Source organism: Myotis davidii, unplaced genomic scaffold (assembly GCF_000327345.1).
Source record: "Myotis davidii unplaced genomic scaffold, ASM32734v1 scaffold268, whole genome shotgun sequence".
In the NCBI taxonomy this organism is placed as follows: domain Eukaryota; kingdom Metazoa; phylum Chordata; class Mammalia; order Chiroptera; family Vespertilionidae; genus Myotis; species Myotis davidii.
Genome location: NW_006383015.1, coordinates 851,308 through 861,130, shown reverse-complemented (window position 1 = coordinate 861,130; position 9,823 = coordinate 851,308).

Genomic DNA, 9,823 nt, shown 5'->3' with positions numbered 1-9,823 from the left:
CTCTCTCTCTCTCTCTCTCTCTTTCTCTCTGTACTTTAGGAAAAAAAATTTCATACGAAATTAGAAAAACCCAAACATATGATATTTTCCAAATTTAGCTGAAATTATAAAAGACACAACTCCCCCCTTTGGATAAATAGGACAAATGGATTTTTATTTGAGAAAAGTAAATGCATTGCAATGTTTTAAGAAAAACAAAACAAAATAAAAATGTTACTAAACACTGTGCAAGTCTTAGATGGAATCTCTTACTCTTTTTTTTAATGTATTTTTATTTATGTCAGAGAGGAAAGGAAAGGGAGAGAGAGTTAGAAACATCAATGATGAGAGAGAATCATTGATTGGCTGCCTCCTGCACATCCCCTACTGGGGATCGAGCCCACAACCCGAGCATGTGCCCTGACAGGGAATTGAGCTGTGGTCTCCTGTTCATAGGTGGACACTCAACACTGCACCACAGCAGTCGGGCAGGATTCCCTTACTCTTGACTATCAGGGGCTGTAATCTATGGATCTCTAGCCCATTCTGAAACACATTCTAACTCACTATTCCAAAATTTCATTTTTCAACCCACTCTTCTTGCTCTACATTTCATTCTTTTTTTTTATTTTAAAAAACATATTTTATTGATTTTTTACAGAGAGGAAGAGAGAGGGATAGAGAGTTAGAAACATCGATGAGAGAGAAACATCAATCAGCTGCCTCCTGCACACCCCCTACTGGGAATGTGCCCGCAACCAAGGTACATGCCCTTGACTGGAATTGACCCTAGGACCCCTCAGTCCATAGACCGACACTCTATCCACTGAGCCAAACCAGTCAGGGCTACATTTCATTCTTTATCTTACTTCTTAGGACTGTTTTTGCTACAAATGTCATAGCCCATATTACCATGCTCCTTCTCTATTACTTTATATCACCAGATAGCCATTCCCTCAGTGAACCATCAGATACTTATGTACCATGTACCATGCACTGTTTTATAAATACAGATTTGAACAATATAGTTAAGAAAGAGTAATATTAATAAGTATGTAACATAATATAAGGAGTGATAAAACTAAAAACAAATGTATTGGTATAAGGGAATTGAGCTAAGGGTAGAGCAACTACTTTAAAGAGTATCATAGCATACACTCTCTAAGGAAAAGGAGACCTTAGTGAAGTTGGAGATCAATAGAGTAAAAAATCTGCAGAAGTGCTTTTTAGCCTGGGGGTGTAGAGAGCAGTTCAGCAAGAGAGATGCCCCAAGGAAGAATTAAGTTTGGCATTTCAAGGATCCTCTAGGTCAGTGTGGCTGGAGTCAGGTGGGGAGAGGGCAAGAGAGGAGGTTGTAGAGCTCACCAGAGTGGACCATTTAGATCCAATTAGGCAATGGCAAAGAGTTAGGAATTTATTTATATTTAGAAATATATTTGTATTTTATTCAGTTACTGGAAGACATTGAAAAGACTTAAACAGGGGAATAACTTGAACTGACAGATATTTATTTGGTCTGCTTGGCTGGGGTGTGGGAAGTTGACTAGAGGGTCAGTAAGAGTGCAGGAAGACGCCTCTGGGCATCCTTGTCTCTCCTGGTCACACGGCCTTGGATGTGTCTCAGATGTGGCTCCAACACTCCATCTTAGCAGCTCACTCTTTGGCCACCTAAAGTGACAGCCTCCTGCCTCACCTCTCCTGTCTGACTCAAACCCAGGACTCTGCCATCCTCCCTCTGCCTCAACAGCGCTTTCCTCAGCTGGTCCTTGATCCTGGGGAATGACCCCTAAACCCACAGCCAATTTACTCTTATGGGAATACACTCTCAGTCCCATGACCAAGGCACTAGAATATTCTAGAATCTTTGTTATTTCTTACTTTTAACATTTCTTGTTTTTTAGTAGGCCTAGAATTTCAAGATCTCTACAGCTTACACCATTCAATCTCAATGAGCATGCATATAAAAACAATGTTGTTCTGGTATCGATTTTAGAAGAGTTTTAAATAAAGCATATGTTCTTTCCTAAACTTCCACATGAAACTGTTAATGAGTTGCACAAACCCACTAAGACTAGGTAATGGAGACATCAGTTTCTGAAAAGTCCGGGAAGTTTACCTTAATCCATACCTTGAAAAGGCAAGTGGGAATGTTATAAAAACATTCCAATTGTGCACAGGTCAAGAAAAATCACATTTTCTCAAACATCTTTAAACATCATGTCCCTTATTTATTTACAACGTCAGATATGTGCAGGCTTCTGGTGTTGGTGGAATGCAGCTGACCTCAGAAGAATTTCTGGCTTCTCAGTTACACTTTGAAGTTGTTTAAATTTTCCAGAGAAAATGTCCCAAATTTCTGATAACAGGAGGTATATTATCTACAGAAAATGCACTAGGTTAAAAGAGGCAAACTCTGGGGAACAAGATGGTAGTTTTCAGTCATCAAAACGCCTCCTATTATCCCTGCTGAATAAAATGAAAATGGTAGAGGTGGGGATTGGAGGCTTTGAAAGCAGGATAAGGGTTCCTCATGACTTTCCTTGTGAACAGGGGCCTCAGATCAGGCTTCTGTGGGCATCAGAGAGATTCCCGTTACCCCAGTGTGGTAAATAATGAAACACAATGCATAATTGTCAACAAGTTCTTAGAACCTTCTCAGACCCTAGCTACCGTGCAGAATGCATTACCTCAGGCTCCTCAGGGTCACAAGGGAGGTAACCAAGTGTTGGGACAAGTAAATAGACATATTGTACTGAACTTCTGTCCTTATAACAACCCTCTAGAAAGACTGGAATTCCATTTTGCTCAGCTGCTATCCCAACTCTGTCAGGAAAGAATAAATGGTCTTAGCAAAACAGCTATCTTGAGCACACAAATTTAGCTTCTAAGCTTACAATTGAATACTAATAGATCTGGCTATAGAATTAACTTTTGAAATAAACACTTTATGTTTTATTCTAATTTATCTTAAAATATCCCTGTAATATGAAAAATGCTATATGGAGTATATTATTTACAAAAGAGAGGTAATGACACAGAAGGTCCCATTATGTTGCAGATATACAATCATCAGGGACTCTGGTACCACAGGGTGGAAATGGAACTCAGGGCTTCTAATGAAGCAAGCGTCAAACTCTCCTACTCTGGGATCAGCAAGATGCTGCTTCATAATACCAAGGGCTGTAGTAACTCTAAGGATGTCCCACATTGGGGAAAGGTAAGTGAAGGCTGCTTCCCTTTACTCCTACCTGTTTATTCAACTTTAAGGGCAATTTGGGACCTAAAAATAAGTGGTATCATTTCCCAAAATGCCTCACTTCTTTTCAGGAGCCGTTGACAGTTTTGCCCATGTTGTCTGTACAAAACAGCACCAACTTAAGAGGCAGAAGACATGAGTGTGGCCTTGACTTACCATTGACCAGCTGTCTATGTAACCAAAGGCAGCAGCTCATTGTCCCATTTAATATTATTCTCCACTCCCCCTTATCCCTCCAGCATACTTTCTCTTTATTTACTTCATAGCACTTAATAAATTGTATAATTACTTTTATTTTCTTATTCATTTACTATCTCTGCCACTGATATATAAATTACATTAGGGCAGGCAACATGCCTGCCTTATTCAACTTTCTACAACCTAGCACTTGTCTGATACAAAATAAAAATTTAGTAAATATATGTTGAATGAGTAAGTAAATGAGTCTTTGAACTCAGTGTTCTCAACTGTGAATGGGGATGGAGGTAGGAGTGGGGAACACTACCTACTTTAAAAGATTTTCTTAATATCAAATGAAGTCATGCATTTAGAGCATTTTATGAAGTAAATGTTTAATTAAAATGAGCTGTTGTCATTATTTACTCCACATAAAGATCTTCTAATTCCAGAGAGAATAACATGACTTTAAATCATACAATATTTGTTTTAGTGTAGTGTAATACCACTTGTAAAGCAATTTTTTTATCTGAATTCAGGCAATTCTTCATGAATTGATGAAATAAAGTTGAACTCTTTATGGCACACCATCTTTTTGTCTCATATTTATAAGAAAATACATTTACATTCCTTTCTTTTTGGAAACAAGATGTTAAACTTTATTCCAATACCTATTTGGAAAGGAAAGACATTTAAAGTACAAACTGGAATTTTTAAGCCACAGTTGTTAGTGGATGCACTATTTAGAGAATTTCCTAAGAGTCTTGAATAATAAGACATGTCATCCAAAATAATCTTTACTGTTCCTTTGGGAATTCAAACTGTTCAGGGTTACATAATACTACTTCAACACATATGTAGCTTACTGTTAATAAACTGCACAAATGTCACCAGTTCAGCTAGACATTCTCAGAATCAAACATAAATATAGAGATAGAAAAATAATTTTTTTGCCTAAACAAGCCCAGACAGCTCTATGCTTATCTCTGTTGAAAGACCAATTACGTAAAAGAAGTTCCAATTTTTATTTTTAGGAGACTATGAGAAAAGCATCCAAAAGGACATTCAGGGGACATTTCTCCCATGTTTTTATTTAAAATTTGCATTTCATTGCTTAAGAGTTTAGTTATCTTGTGTATTCTGGGTAATATCGTTTTGAGAAATACTTGTGAGAATTAGTCATATTTTGTCATTAGTTCGGAGCAATTCCATTTCATTCAACAGATACATTGATTGAGAACTTCATATGTCCTAAGCACTGCTCTAGATACAGGGGGTAATGTAAGAAGCTTGCACTGTAGGGGAAAAATATGCACTTGATATCACCACAGTATAGTTTGTGCCACATTAGAAGATGGACAGCATGCTTTTGGGGGCCACAGGGGAGGAGTACCACTTCAACACCACACAACAGAACAGGGCAAAAAATGATTCCTGAGGAAAGTGCACCATCCCCAAATCCTGGAGGACAGATTCTTACTGAGCCCTGAATAGTAATTATAATCAGCAATCCCATTCCTTCTATACCAAAGCCTTTCTTGATTACATTTTGAGATCCCAATTGGAATATTTTGATCTCCACATTTCCCCTTCTTATGGTTTCCTTACCTGTGCAATGACTCCAGGCACAATATTTCCAATGCATGCAAATCAATAATCTGACTATTCCCTTAAAGGTCCTACTTTTTACAAAAGCGTCTGAAAGAGCAGAACATGCCCAGGGAGGAAAATTTTAATTTGCCTTTGCTCTTCTGGTTGTTACTTAGGCCACTGGAAACTTCAGGACACATGTTTTAAATCCTGGAATTCTGGACAATAACAGAATCACATTTACCAAGCCTTCATTCAGTTCTCTAGTCATTCCTATCCCTGTTTTCTCCCCACATGTGACTGGTTTCTCCTTTGGTTCTAAGCTTTGATCATTCTGCCAACAATGTTCTTGGGCATTTCTTAACCTCCTCCAGAAATAACTAATGTAAATGAAACATAAAAAGAGTCTTTTAACCAAATATTTACACAACCCTAATACCTTAAGTTGTAAATGTTTCCCTCCACGTCCCACGTGGTTCAGGGTTCAGGATCTGGAAGAGGAGCCACACACAAATGAAAGAGAAGAGATAAGAGATAATTTGGAAATATTGGGGTGCCGGGGTCCAGGCCCAGCAGGCCAGGGGTTCCCAAAGGTGTGGACGGAGTCAGCAAAGAATGATTTACACGGAGACAGCATTCATAGTTCTCTAGCTCTCTTGAGTCTCCATGGATCTTCCTGTGCCTGGCTGAGGCGACAGAGAGCGATCCCGAGGCAAACTGAGCCTTTATTTTATAGTCAGAGGTAAACAAGGTAGTGGTTACCATAGTCACACAGTTCTTGTGAGTTTCAGTTGTTTTGGCCACTGCCTGCACTTCCCTCAGCCCATTAGCTTCCCAGATAAGATCTGGGGAGCATCATAAGGTCAAGCCTAGTTATGCTAAGTTGTGCCCTCTAAGCTGGGACTTGTTCGTGACTTTGCCAACAGGTCAGTCCGAGGCTTAACCCTGTATCGGCTCCCCACACCTTTCACAAAAACTAAAATAAAAATATTTCTGTCTCGTGGAGTTTAGGAAAACTACAGCTAATAGTACAAGGAGTCTGAGAGAAGTAGCCAGTGATTTGGGGTTGTGAAATACTGGGAGACTATTTAAAAAAAAATGATAGCCCGGCCAGTGAGACTCAGTGATTGAGCATCCACCCATGAAGCAGAGGTTAGGGTTCCATTCCTGGGCAGGGCATATGCCTTGGTTGTTGGCTTGGTCCCCAGTAAGGGGCGTGCAGGAAGCAAGGAGGCGGCTGATCGGTGTTTCTCTCTCATCGATGTTTCTAGCCCTCTATCTTTCTTTCCCTCTCCCTCTCTAAAATCAATAAAAAATGTTTAAAAATAATATACAAATTTGTTTTTGTCTGTGGACAAGAGCATTTTTCAGAGAAGAGATCCATGGCTCTCATCAGATTCTCAGAGAGATTTAAGTCAGAAAGGAAAAGGTTAAGAATCATTTGATCAGAAGTTATGACACATAAATAAGGGCACTTGATGGCTTGTATTGTGCCAATGCCAGTCCATTTCTTATCAAATTCTCCTTCGATTTCAGTTCTCATTTATTTGCTTTCTCTGATTTTAGTAATTTGTCTCCTACCATTCATGGAAGCCAGTCGAGAAGCCACGAAAGTTAGGAAATCACCAGTCGTGGAGGTACTAACAAATCTGCCTGACTTTCGAGTAATGATGGAGGATGACAGGAGAGAGTTGAGGATAGGAGGAGCTGTATTATTCATGTGCTTCTTCATCTCCCTCTGTCCCTCAATAATTCAGGAGACCTGTGGAGGATCATGTACTCCCTCCTCCTCACCTCCACACTCCCCTTCTCTCCCTGGGCAATGCTTTGCCACCACAGATACTGCTTCAGTTGCAGCACAACCACCTTGTAAGTCCATACCATACACTGCACCCCACTCAAGTGCTCAGATCAGATGGGGAACCAAAGTAAAAAAAAAAAAAATAGTGGTGTTTTGGAAAATACACATGGACATAAACTTTTACATTTACATGAAGTTCATTCTTCACAGCACTCACCTGAGGATGGCTCACTGCTCAAAACCTTTGTAGAATATCTTCAGATTTGGTTTAGTCCCCTTATTCAATAAAATGACCTCCACGTGGATTTTGGCTTTTTCCAAAAATGGAATCTACCCTTCAGAATTTTTTAAAAATTGTCACAAACCCTAGGAATATAGTTAAAACAAAAAGGTGGCCTTACTATAAATCCATTTATAATCCACCCTCCTAGGTGATTTCTTTTGAGGAACCAATACTCCAGGAGGGTGTAAGTAGATAATCCTGTCCAATATACATCCTGTTCATAGAAGTGCAAAAATATACAGTTGCTTCTATAAAATATATAATAGAGTATGAATGAACAACCACAAAGTACCTACTAGACAGTTCATCCAGAATTTTTTACTAGCAAATAAAAATAATAGCTAATATTTACTGAATGATTATTATGTGCTTAAGATTCTCTGAGAACTTTATATGTGCAACTTTATTCTCACAGCTTCTTTCTGGGACATCATTATCCCCAAATCACAGCCTGGGGAAATAAGGCTTAAAGAATTTAAGTAATATTTCTGCTATCAGTTTCATAGAACTTTGATGCCTAAGTAAAAAGACAAATTACTACATGCATTGACTTTCAAACTATTTGACAAAATAGTCAAAATTATTACCCTTATGCCTGTAAATGCCGAGATCTTGTGGCTTGCATTCCAGTGAATATATTAAAATACCAGTCTGTTAACTTTTTTTCTTGTATCACGTAAATCCATTGCCTTCCAAACATCAAAGTACATGGTAAGAACTTTTATTCTCCAAGTATGTTGTTTTCTTGATTCTTTCTGTGGTGCTCACGGAAAACGCTTAAGCTGGAGTTCAAAGGAAACAGACAGTGATTCCAATTTTCTACAGAGCAGTAGATTCATGTTTAAAGAAAATACACACAATCACTCTGCAGTGACAACATTCATTGTTCAATGATTTATTAATATTATATTATTACAATGAACTATATTGATTGAAAAACAGTTTTCACTCAAATCACTAAGACACTGTTATAGGCAGAATAATGCCTCCCCGCCCCGGCCCTCCCCCCCCCAAGATTTCCATGTCCTAATCCCTAGTACCACTGAATATGTAACCAATGTGGCTAAAGAGACTTTATAGGTATAACAGTTAAGGATCTTGAGATGGCAAGTTATCCTGAATTATCTGAGTGGGCTAAAGCTAATCACATGAGTCATTAAAGAATAAGAAGAGGGAGTTAGACAGGTGTGGCTTGAAATAGAGTCTACTTGTTTTACTGATTTGAAAGATGGAGGAAGGCTGAGGGGTGGGGGTGGGGGGCATGAGCCAAGGAATGTGGAAGACCTTCAGAAGCTGGTAAAGGCAAGGATTTGTATTGATCATTTTCTCTTAGAGCTTCCAGAAGAGAGCAAAGCCTTACCAACACCAATTAGACCTGTGTTGGACTTGTGACTCACTGTACAATAATAAAATTGTGCCAGTTTAAGCCACTAAATTTGTGGCACTTTAGTATGACAGAAATAAAAATCTAATATAGACACAGTCCTAGATTTGCCATTAAATCACCTCTAATGGCTGGAAATGTATCACAATGCCCTTAATTCTATGTGGAGATAATATAGCATTTTTTCAATAATGAATATATCTCTTTTTCGTTCTTATGTTTTTTAAAAAAAATATTTTATTGATTTTTAGAAAGAGAGGGAGAGGGAGAAAGAAAAAGTGAGGGAGGAAGGGAGGGAGAGAGAAGGCAGCATAATGACCCCCCAATCAATTGGTTGCTTACTGCACACCTCCTACCAGGGATCAAGCCCACAACCCAGGCATGTGCCCTGACCAGAAATCTAACCATCAAAATCTTAATGCACAGGACAATGCCCAACCAACTGAGCCACACCAGCCAGGGCTGTTCTTGTGATTTTTAAAAATTGCATGCTATTCTTGATATTTGTTTAATAGTGTCATCAATAGTAATGTCAGTAAGTATATTGTCATCTGTTTGAATTCAGCCACTACCTAAATTTCATTTCAACAGTTAAATGAATAAATGTTTACTAAGGGTCTGCACTTGCAAGCCATTTTCAAGAGGTGTAAATGAAGGTTTCTTATCTTTAATTAAAAATTCTAGCTATGACTCTTGCATGTTTATTAATTTATTCATTTCAAACCTTTACTTAAAACTAGGGGCCCAGTGCATGAATTCATGTACCTTGAAAGGAACTGTGGGCTGCAAGGCTGCAGTGGGCACAGGGGTGGGTCTCAGCCCATCCTCCATGCCCTCACCCGGCCCCTCCTGCCATGGCCCCCACTCCCCTGCCTCTACTCCAACACGCTGATGGCGCCCTCCCCACTTGCACCTGCTTACCACGTAGAGCGATTGGGGCCAGTGCCAGCAGCAAGTGGGGCTTGTGCTGTAAGCAGGTGTGAGCAGCAGTTGTTGCCCTGATCACCCCTTGGGAGCAAGGGGAGGTGGAGAAGCCCTCAGGGGCAATTGGGGCCAGCAACCGCTGCTCACACCCACTGACAAGGCAGAGGAATTGGGATTGGTGCCAGGCACTGGCTGCAGGTGCAAGTGGGGCCGGCACCAGCAGTGGGTACAAGTGGTGGCTCCAGCGCTGGCAGTAGGTTTGAGTGGAGCTGTTGCCAGCAGCAGGTGTGAGTGGTGGATACTGGTCCTGATCGCCCCTCAGGAGCAGGGGGAAGTGGAGAAGCCCTCAGGGGTGATTAGGGCTGGCAACTGCCACTCACACAGGCTGATGGTGCTGAGCAATCAGGGCTGGCATTGGGCGCCAGCAGC